Source organism: Myotis davidii, unplaced genomic scaffold (genome assembly GCF_000327345.1).
Source record: "Myotis davidii unplaced genomic scaffold, ASM32734v1 scaffold936, whole genome shotgun sequence".
NCBI lineage: Eukaryota > Metazoa > Chordata > Mammalia > Chiroptera > Vespertilionidae > Myotis > Myotis davidii.
Window position 1 is genome coordinate 2,151 of NW_006287077.1, and position 11,820 is coordinate 13,970.

The 11,820-nt window shown below is 42.3% G+C and overlaps 1 long non-coding RNA gene and 1 pseudogene across 1 annotated transcript; one reads left to right on the forward strand and one right to left on the reverse strand.

Annotated features, from left to right (window-relative positions):
* The first annotated feature begins 881 nt into the window (after window positions 1-881).
* LOC107182336 lies at window positions 882-4,468 on the forward strand. Its single transcript, XR_001513061.1, has 3 exons — window positions 882-892; window positions 1,290-1,295; window positions 4,373-4,468. It is a non-coding gene; the product is annotated as an uncharacterized LOC107182336 (long non-coding RNA).
* A 1,997-nt stretch (window positions 4,469-6,465) lies between these two features.
* LOC102772754 overlaps window positions 6,466-11,820 on the reverse strand; it is an 11,852-nt pseudogene continuing 6,497 nt past the window's right edge.

Consider the following 11,820-nt stretch of genomic DNA (forward strand, 5'->3'; position numbering starts at 1 on the left):
GCGGCTCCTTGGCGCCGTCTCCGTTTCGTCACCTGAAAATACACACACAGGCCCCCGAAGGCAGCAAAGACTCCGAAAAGCGACAAATATGGCCGCGGGGAGGACGACGCCGGAAGTCCCGCCCCAATTCCCGGAAATGCCCTTACCCCGATTCGTCACTGGCTCCACTCAGCGCACGTTCTTCTGGGTAATGTAGTTCCTAGCGCTCCAAAGGCCACAGATTTCTCCCTGGAGAGCAACTAGGACTTTTTTGTTGTTATTGATTTTATTTTTTATTTCAATTTTTTAAAATATTTTTATTTATTGGTTTCAGAGAGGAAGGGGTAAGGGGAGAGAGATAAAAACATCAATGATGAGAGAGAATCATGGATCGGCTGCCTCCTGCACACACCCCCACTGGGGATCGAGCCTGCAACCCGGGCATGTGCCCTTGACCGAATCATACCCAGGACCCTTCAGTCCACAGGATGCTCTATCCACTGAGCCAAACCGACTCATTAGGGCACAACAGGCTATATATTTAGTATGTTTTTTATTTATTTTGAATATGTTTTTAAAATTGAATTTAGAGAGAGGGAGTGTGAGAGAAACATCCATGAGAGAGAAACAGTCCTGCACACCCTCTCCTGGTGGATCCGGCTGGGCATGTGCCAGGACCCAAATGGAACTGGGTACCCCTTGATGCATGGGGGCCCACTCAGACACTGAGCCACACCAGCTGGACACAACAGGCTGTTTTTCCACAGAAAGCCAGAGGCCCAAATGGCATCACTTATGCTGAAAGCCCATGACCCCACCTGGTTTAACACCTGATAGAATGCAGTTTCCCCATCTCCCAGAAACAATCTTAATCATCCAGCGTTAAACGGTCCGCTAAAGCACCAGGAATGTGGTGTGCCTCATAATCCCTCTCCATCCCCCATAGGTAAGAGAGGCAATCTTATGATAAAAATTCTTCCAGGTGGGCCCTTGCTGGTCTGGCTCAATGGGTAGAGCATCGGCCTGCGGACTGAAGGGTCCCAGGTTTGATTCCGGCCAACGGCCCATGCCTGGGTTGCGGGCTTGATCCCCAGTAAGGGGTGTGCAGGAGGCAGCCAATCAATGATTCTCTCTCATTATTGATGTTTCTATCTCTCTCTCCCTCTCCCTTCTTCTCTAAAATCAATAAAATATATTTTAAAAAAAATGTTTCCAGGTCTTTTTTTCCCGAAAGAAAAGGTATCCCTTCTCAAAAATACTGATTTTCAGTTTCGCTAATTGCTTCGCCCCTGGGAAACCTTTTAAATAAGACCCCTGTCTTGCCCTACGTGAAGGTGATGGCCTGAAATAAGGCACTCTCCTAACTTCTTAGTCCCCACCTTTCCCGTTTCTACCAATAAACATGTTCCATTTTTTTACAATCCAGGTCTTTTTTCCCAAAAGAAAAGGTGTCCCCTCTCAAAAACACTCTGATTTTTAGTTTCGCTAATTGCTTCGCTCCTGGAAAACCTTTTAAATAAGACCCCTGTCTTGCCCTATGTGAAGGTGATGGCCTGAAATAAGGCATTCTCTTAACTTCTTAGTCCCCACCTTTCCCGATTCTACCAATAAACATGTTCCATTTTTTTACAACTCTGAATATACCCTTCAATTTGCTAGTGGGGTGCTGCCCATTTATCAATCACTTGAAGCCAATTAGATCTTTAAATTTACTCCGTTGAATTTTATTTTTTAACACAATCATGGCCGGGTAAACTCATTGAGTGTCATTGTGATATGTCAAAGTTGTGGATCATACAAACACCGATCAACGAATCCACATATAAATTGAACAAATTGATGTTCCTCTCTTGCTCTCACTGACACTCTATCTAAAATCAATAAGTAAAAATTTTACTTTAGCTGGGTCCCTCAGTGGGTTAGAGTGTCATCCCCATATGCCAAAGTTGTGGGTTGGATCTCTGGTCAGGGCACATAAAGGAATCTACAATGAATGCATCAGTGAGAGGGCCAAGCCCTGGCTGAGTGCTCACTTGGTTGGAGCATCCTCCTGTACACCAGATGTTTGCAGGTTCGATTCCCAGTCAGGGCGCATACCTGGGTTGCAGGTTTGATCTCGTGTTGGGTCCCATACGGGAGTCAATGGATCAATGTTTCTTCCTTCCTCTCTCTAAAAACCAATAAACATATCCTTGGGTAAAGATTTTATTTTATTATTATTTTTTAAATATATTTTATATTTATTTCAGAGAGAAAGGGAGAGAGATAGAAACACCAATTATGAAAGAGAATCATTGATTGGCTGCCTCCTGTATGACCGCCACCAGGGATCAAGACTGCAACCTGGGCATGTGCCCTGACAAGGAATCCAATCGTGTCCTCCTGGGCAGGAAAAAAAATTCGATTCCAGTCAAGGGCATGTACCTTGGTTGCGGGCACGTCCCCAGTGGGGAGTGTGCAGGAGGCAGCTGATCGATGTTTCTCTCTCATTGATGTTTCTGGCTCTCTGTCCCTCTCCCTTCCTCTCTGTAAGAAATCAATAAAATATATTTAAAAAAAATAAATAAAAGACAAAATAAAAATAGAGATTCCTATGACGCCCTCTTCAGGTTAAATTAAGTTGCTAGAGCTGTTGCCAAACCCACACCAGTTGTTCCTAGTGATTTGACCTCAGTTCAGCAAAATGTTTTTGTTTTTTAATTGATTTCAGAGAGGAAGGGAGAGGGAAAGATGGAAACATAAGAGAATCATTGGTTGGCTGCCACTGCACACCCCTACTGGGGATCCAGCAGCCAGACATGTGCCCTTGACTGGAATCCAACCTGGGACCCTTCAGTCTGCAGGCCAATGCTCTATCCACTGAGCCAAACTGACCAGGGTTTACTGTTCTTTTTTTAAAAAGATATATCAAACAAATAAATACATGAAAATCGCCAAAATTGATAGCCAATTAGGCTGAACACATGATCGCACATTTTACCCAATATACAGATAGAGAGCAAATACACATCTGAAAAAAAGGCTCCCCATAAGCCTGTTGGGAAATGCAATCGAGCCACAGTGTGAAGCACAACAAAGTTATAAAAGGGTTGAAATAAAGAATGATTGACCAAACCAAATACTCTCTAGGATGTAGAGCAGTGATGGCGAACCTTTTGAGCTCGGCGTGTCAGCATTTTGAAAAACCCTAACTTCACTCTGGTGCCGTGTCACATAGAGAAATTTTTTGATATTTGCAACCATAGTAAAAAAGACTTATATTTTTGATATTTATTTTATATATTTAAATGCCATTTAACAGAGAAAAATCAACCAAAAAAATGAGTTCGCGTGTCACCTCTGACAGGCGTGTCATAGGTTCGCCATCACTGATGTAGAGGAACTGACTCCCTCATAGATTGCTGGAAGAATGTAAAAAGTATAATCAGTTTATACCACAACTTGCTAATACTGTTAAGTTAAATATTCATAGGACTCAGACTATTCACTGAGTTATTGACAAAAGTAAACAAAAACATATCTATACGATACACATACGCTTGTACCAGCCTTATTTTTAAAAATCTATTTATTTTAAAATAAAATAAAAATCTATTTATTTTAGAGATAGACAGTAATGGAGACGGAAACATACATTTGTTTTTCCAATGTTTATGCATTTATTGGTTGATTCCCCAATGTGCCCTGAAAGGGGATTGAACCCACAACCTTGACGTATCAGGAGAGCGCTCTAACAAACTGAGCTACCCAGCCAGGGCCCAGGTTTATTTTCAATAGTCAAAAAGTAGAAATAACCCAATGTGCATGTACAAAATGAATGGATAAACTAATGGTTTATATATTTGAAGGTAATAGACTCAAAGATAATATTTCTCTGGAAAAGAAATGATGAGGTACTAATACATCATTAAATACATCTTCAACTATTTATGCAACAGAACTGAAGGCAGAAAATCCACTTTTATTGCCATCATATAAATTCTATGAAATGCAAAGTCAGCTATTAAAATGAAAAGTAAATTAATGACAAGGAGAGAGTATAAAAGGACATGAAGTAAATAGTAACACATATGGTTAGTATTATGACTATGGTGATGGTTTTAGCTTAATATATGTCAAAATTCATCAGATACTATACTTAAAATGTCATTTACCACATGTATATTATACCATACTAATAAAGATTTTTTAAAATGTCTCAAGATTAAAAAAATTATCTTCAACTCTTTAAAAATACAGTTTGCAACTCTATATTCAATCCATATAACCCCTGGGGGTCAGTCCAATGAATATGCATGCAGATAAATCTTTGAGCACACCTAGAATTATCCTATTAGTATTAATTCTTAGAAGTGGAATGCCTCGTGGGTTTTTTTAAAAGCTTTTGATACAGCTTGTCAAATTACTCTTCATTTCCTGCCTGGGCATCAATGGTCTTGAGGTGAACATCTGAGACCCTATAGAAATTCACACATACAAAAAATTTTTTTAGCCGAAACTGGTTTGGCTCAGTGGATGTGTTGATATTTTATTTTTTAAATATATATTTATTGATTTCAGAGAGGCAGGGAGAAGGGATAGAAACATCAATGATTAAAGAATCATTGATTGGTGGCCTTCCACATGCCCCGTACTGGGGATCGAGCTTGCAACCTGGGCATGTGCTCTGACCGGGAATCAAACCATGACCTCCTGGTTCATAGATCGACACTCAACCACTGAGCCATGCCAGCCAGTCCACAAATTTTTTTGTAAGAAATAGAGATAGAAACATCAATGAGAATCAACCCTAGCCTGTTAGCTCAGTGGGTAGCGCATCAGCCTGTGGACCAAAGGTTCCTGGGTTCAATTCTGGTGAAGGGCATGTACCTTGGTTGCAGGCTACTTCCCGATCGTCGGGTCCCATGCAGAAGGCAACCAGTAGATGTGCTTCTCTCACATCAATATTTCTCCGTCTTTCCCTCTTTGTAAAAAAAAGATTAATGGAAAAAATATCCTTGGGTGAGGATCAACAACAAAATCATTAAAATGATGAGAATTACTGATTGGCTGCCTCCTGCACATGCCCTACTGGGGATCTAGCTCACAAGCCAGGCATGTGCCCTGACCAGGAATCAAACTGTGACCTCCTGGTTCATAGGTCAATGCTCAACCACTGAGCAATACTGTCCAGGCCTAAAAATCTTTTGATTATCTTTGATGAAAACGATGTAAGTCGCAGAATATAAACATGCCTGGAGATCCTCAGATTTGTGTACACACTGATACATTCTTTTTCGCAGAAACACTTCTGGATGCACATTTAGAAGAGGCACATTCCATCCAGTTGGATGCAGTCTCCAACAGTACCAATTGGGCCAGTGATTCTGTAGCAATCATGGCTTTCCCCTCACCCCTACGTCCCCACAACCAGTTGCCATCAAACACATGAGTGTAGACATACGGGCAAATGGCTCTTCATAAGAACTTGAAAAATAATTCCCTTCAAAACTATTGGCATACCTTGTGAACAAGGTATAAATTAATGCTGCTCCCAGAAGCACCTGAGGTTGCAACACCTGACCCTCCTTAGGGTGATTTCTGAGGCTCCTAAAGTTCACAGCATTTAGGCTTCACCTGACCAGAAAGCCCTGTAACCTTTCCTCAAAAGATGTGAACAGTAATGCAAATTTGGCAAAAACCTGGTGAGCTAGTTTCTGTCCCCAGGCCATCCTGTGATACAGAGAAATTTTGAGGCCCCTCCAATAAAAAGTTGTTTGTAAAACCCAAATTTGCTTGTAAGTTACGCCACATTAACTCGGATACCCAAGACTGAAGAGTCCTTAAAACAGTAAGATACTCATTATTTTACAAACCAAAGGATGACGGACCTGGTACTCCTTGCATTGGTGACTTGGAAATTGGAAATATTCGTCACAGGTATCCAAGGAAACCAGGTCCCTGAAAAAAGTCCTTCTCAAGCTGCCAGTTGAATTCAGATGACGTTCTCTGGTTTATCACTGAGTTAAGTCCATTCCCCAACTATTCAGAGTGAACAGAATGCAGATCCCCTAAGTACTCAGGCTATTTCTAATTTCCTTCAACAAACCAAGAAACAGAGTAAGCTGCCCTGAGCACATTAGTCTGGTGACTGATGCAAACTGTGGGAATCTTCTAGATGTTATCGGTGAAACAGCTTCGACCAGAGATATCTGTAGTGACATAAATCTGGCAAGAGAAGTGTGTAGATCAGAAAGTGCAACGTAGACACACATGCTTCCCACATAACTAAAACTTATGGGGAACCTCCCTACTCTTGATGTTTTATGCCTGAAATTAAATTCAGACAAATGGAACCTCAGTGTTTCCTCCCGTGTTAATAACACTGAAAACAAAAAACACAAGCAAACAAACAAAACCGCCTTAGAAGGCCTACACATCTAAGGCCTTCCCCCAGTGTGAACTCTCATGTGCTGAGCGAGGTTAGATTTTCGGCTAAAAGATTTGCCACATGCAATGCAATCAAAAGGCCGTTCTCCCGTGTGAACTCTCTGATGATATTGGAGGGTGGAACGAGAAGTAAAAGATTTCCCACATTCACTGCATTCATAAGGCCTTTCTCCTGTGTGAGCTCTCTGGTGAATAATGAGGTGAATTCTCTGGGTAAAGGATTTCCCACATTGACTGCACTCATGAGGCTTTTCTCCTGTGTGAACTCTACGGTGTCGAATGAGTATGGAGCTATTTGTAAAACTCTTCTCACATTCATTGCACTTGTAAGGCCTTTCTCCTGTGTGAACTCTCTGATGATACCCAAGGGCAGAGACAGAAGTAAAAGACTTCCTACATTCACTACACTCATAAGGCCTTTCTCCAGTGTGAATTCTTCTGTGTTTAGAGAGGTACGAATTCTGGCTAAAGGTTCTCCCACAATCAGTACATTCATAAGGCTTTTCTCCCGTGTGAACCCTCTGGTGTTGATTCAACTGGGAACTATCCCTGAAAGATTTCCCACATTCACTGCAGTCAAAAGGCCTTTCTCCTGTGTGAACCCTCTGATGGCAACGGAGGGCGGAGCTAGAGATAAATGACTTCTCACATTCACTACACTCATAAGGCCTTTCTCCAATGTGAACTTTCTGATGATAACGAAGGGAGGAGCCAGAGGTGAAGCATTTTCCACATTCACGACACTCATAAGGCCTCTCTCCTGTGTGAACTCTCTGGTGTATATTGAGATGATTTCTTTGGGTGAAAGTTTTCCCACATTCACTGCATTCATAAGGCCTTTCTCCTGTGTGAACTCTGCGGTGTCGAATGAGTATTGGTCCATTGGTAAAAGATTTCCCACAGTCACTGCACTCGTAGGGTTTTTCTCCGGAGTGAACTCTCTGATGATAACAGAGGGCAGAGCCAGAGGTGAACGATTTCCCACATTCACTACATTCAAAGGGCTTCTCTCCAGTGTGAACTCTCTGGTGTTGGGAGAGATAAGATTTGTGGCTAAAGGACTTTCCACACTCACTGCACTCATAAGGCCTTTCCCCTGTGTGAATTCTTCGGTGTATAATGAGGTGATTTATTTGAGTAAAAGATTTCCCACAATGACTACACTCAAATGGCCGTTCTCCTGTATGAACTCTCTGATGATAACGGAGGCCAGAGCTAGAGGTAAAAAACTTCCCACACTCATTGCATTTATAAGGCTTTTCTCCACTGTGAACTCTCTGATGATAACGGAGGGCAGAGCTGGAAGTAAAAGACTTCCCACATTCATTACACTCAAAAGGCCTTTCTCCGGTATGAGCTCTCCCATGTTCGATGAGGTCAGATTTCCGTTTAAAGAATTTCCCGCATTCGGTGCACTCAAAGCTCATTTCTCCAGAATAAACTGTCTGTTGTTGTGGAAGAAGAGCAGGGCTTTGCCTGAAAGATGGTGCACACTCACAGCAGACATAACAACTTTCTCCAGTGTGGCTTCTCTGAGGATAAATGAGGACAAATTTTTGGTTAAAGGATTTCCCGCATTTGCCGCACTTGTGCTGTCTCGCCGCAGAATGAACTCTTCGGTGTTGAGTGAAGGCTGAGCTTCCCCTAAAGGATTTCCCACAGTCATCGCATACATGAATTCTGTCATTATCATGGACTCTCTGGTGAATAACAAATGAGGATTTGTACCTGAATGTTTTCCCACACTCACGGCACACAAAACACTGTTTTTTAATGTGCACTCCCGAGTCCTGAACATGTGTGTGTTTAGGACTGAAGGCTTTCTCACATTCTTCCCTAGTATAGTTACTTTTTCTGGGCTGAAGAGTCCCCTTACATTTGGAGATCTTGTTTGGTTTCTCTCTGGTGTGAGCGGCTTGTTGGAGATGTCCTGAGGAGGTCAGGCAGTCCTTTCCAACCCCCTCACGGGTAGAGGGCTTCCGTGACATATGGAAATTGCAGCTCTTTACAAATGAGGGTCTATCCACAATGCTTAGGAGGAGTTTCTCTCCCGTGAGCTGCTCCTGGTCATGTTGACAGTTTGCACTGAAATAAAATTGTTTTCCACACGCCCCACACCTCAGTCCGTGAGGTGTTTCCTGGTGCTCAGTCAAACGGAAGATATCTGTCAAGACTGGACCACACATCTCACAGGGGTGGGTCTTCTGGGAAGACTGAGATTCCCTTGAAGTCCTGGCCTGTTCAGATGGTGCCTCCACATTCTTTGTTCCACAACAGCAACCTAAGTGCAAAGAAACGATGGTAAATTGCACGCTGACTTTATTGGCAAGGGGCAACCAACCACAAATGTGTAAAAGTTCCACAAAAAAGAGCAGGGGTGACTATGACTATGTCAGATAACAGGACTTTAAGTCAAAAACTGTCACAAGAGACAAGGAACTTCTATATATAACGATAAAGCAGCCAAGTCATCAAGAAGATGTAACTGTTATAAGAGTACACATGTAACCAATACCAGAGCACCTAACTATACTTAAGAAGTGCTAACTGATCTGAAGAAAGAAACAGACAGCAATGCAATAATAGTTGTAACTTCAATACTCCACTTTCAACAAGGGATAGATCACCCAGACAAAAATATAAGTAAAAGAATATCGAACCTAAACTTTTCTTAAGAGCAAATGGACCTGGCCCTGGCCAGTAGCTCATTTGCTTACAGTGTGGTCCTGATATGCCAAGACTGCAGGTTCAATGCCTGGTCTGGGTAGATACAAGAATCAACCAATGAATTGATGCATAAATAAGTGGAACCAAAAAATCAGTATTTCTCCCTCTCTTCCTCTGCCCTTTCTAAAATCAATAAATAAAAAATTGAAAAACAACAGGTATATACAGAACATGCAGCAGAATACACATTCTTCTCAAGTGCAAAATGAACATATGATATAATAAATCATACTGGGTCACAAAACAAGTCTTAACATGTTAAGTACCTAGTCAGTCACCGGTGACTGACACTATACTTTCCATCTGGAAGACAAAACAGGTTGGGCACTTGACGTGTTAACAAACTTAAGAAGGCTGAAATCATATAAAATGTCTTTTCCAAACAACATGGCACGAAACTGGAAATCATTAGAGGAAGAAAGCTGGAAAATAAGAAATATGTAAAATTTAAGCAACAAACTCCTAAAAAAATCAGTGGGTCAAAGATATCAAAAATACATATTCAGACAAATGAAAATGGAAACATAACACACCAAAATGCAACAAAAGCAGCAGAGGTAAGGTTATAGTAATAAATGCCTACCTTAAGATAAAAGGAAGATCTCAAACAACCTGCCTTTATATTGTAAGGCATAAGAAAAAACAACAACCCTAGCCGGTTTGGTTCAGTGGACAGGGTGTCTGCCTGCGGACCGAAGGGTCTCAGCTTCAATTCTGGTCAAGGCTACCACCTCAGTTTCAGGCTCCTCCTTGGCCCTTGCCCTAGTCAGGGCCCGTGCAGAGGGCAACAAGTCAATGTGTTTCTCTCACATCGATATTTCTCTCCATCTTTCCCTCTCTATTCCACTCTCTCTCTAAAAATCAATGGAAAAATCCTTGGGTGAGGATTAAAAAAAGAAGAAAAAAACAACAAACTAAGGTCAAAGTTAGTAAGGAAAGCAAATAACAAAGATAGCAGAAGTAAGTGAAAAGGAGAGAGAGAAAAACAACTGAAGTGCAGAGGGCAACAAGTCAATGTGTTTCTCTCACATCGATATTTCTCTCCATCTTTCCCTCTCTATTCCACTCTCTCAAAAAATCAATGGAAAAATCCTTGGGTGAGGATTAAAAAAAGAAGAAAAAACAAACGAAGGTCAGAGTTAGTAAAGAAAGGAAATAACAAAGATAGCAGAAATAAGTGAAAAGGAGAGAGAGAAAAACAACTGAAAAGATTCATAAAAAAGAATTGGTATTTTGAAAGGATAAACAAATTGATAAGCACTTAGATAAACTAAGTGAAAAGACACATAAGATCAGAAGTAAAAGGAGATATCACAACTGGTAGTACTGGAATGCAATGCTATTTAATAAAAGGCGAATTATGTGAATTATCTCCATGGGCGGGAGTTTGACCAACCGGGAGTTAGATGTGGGCTGACCACCAGGGGGTGGCACGGAACATGGTGGGTGTCAGCGACTGGGTGCTGGCAGTGGGCGGCAGTGGAGGCACTGCCGGCCCCGATGGGCCCTGACGAGAGTGGGACTGCAGGGGGATGATGGAGCAGGTGAGTGGGTGGTGCCAGGCTACTGCAGGGATGAGCGGGGGGCCCGATCACCCCGCCAGTCGCCCCTCAGATCAGTCCTGATCGCTGGACAGGCATAAGGACCCTACCCATGCACAAATTTTGTGCATTGGGCCTCTAGTAGGAAAGTAAAATAAAGAAAACCCAAATTAGAATGGAAGAAGGAAAACTGTCTGTTTGCAGATGACATCATCTTACATATAGAAAACACTAAAGACTCCACCAAAACACCCTTAGAATTAATCAATGAATTCAGTAAAGTTTTAGGATTAAAAAAAAAAATCAATATACAAAACTCAGTTGCCATGGTCAGTTAGCTAAGTTGGTTAGAGTCATCCCAATATGCCAAGGTTGCAGGTTCAATCTTCGATCAGGGCACATGAAAAGCATCAACCATGCTCAGTGGATAGAGAGTTGGCCTGTGGACTGAAGGGTCCTGGGTCAGATTCCAGTAAAGGGCCCATGCCTGGGTTGCGGGCTTGACCCCAGTGGGGGACATACAGGAGGCGACCGATCAATGATTCTCATCACTGATGTTTCTCTCTCTCTCCCCCTCTCCCTTCCTCTCTGAAATCAATCAATCAAAATATAAATATATATGTTTTAAAGAGCAACCAATCTATCATAATAAAAGCATAATATGCTAATGAGACCAAACGTCCTTCTGAACGACCTTCCAGACGAAGCCAGGGTGCCAGACGGAAGCTGGAGCTGGCAGCCGGGAAAGGAAGGCCTACTCTTGCATGAATTTCGTGCATCGGGCCTCTAGTGAATGTACACTAGTAAACAAGTGGAACAACAAATCAATGTTTCTCTCTCTCTGTGCCTCTCCCTCCCTCCTCCATAAAAAACAAATTACCTATTATTTTCCCTCCCAGAAAACACCTGTGTCTTTCTCTTTCCTCTATTCTCCCTCCATAGCCGTGCATCTCCTAAACAAAAAGGGAACCCATGAGGCTTGCAACCAGGGAGCAATGGCGGCAGCAGCTTGTCCCAGGCTAACCCCCTGAGCCTGTCCCCAAAGCCACATTTTCTGACTTCTTAGTGAGCCAAAGTGGCCTAGGCTGGGCTCATTTCCCTGCCTAGTCCCTCTCCTGTTGCTTCTTCTATCCTAGGCCCTTAC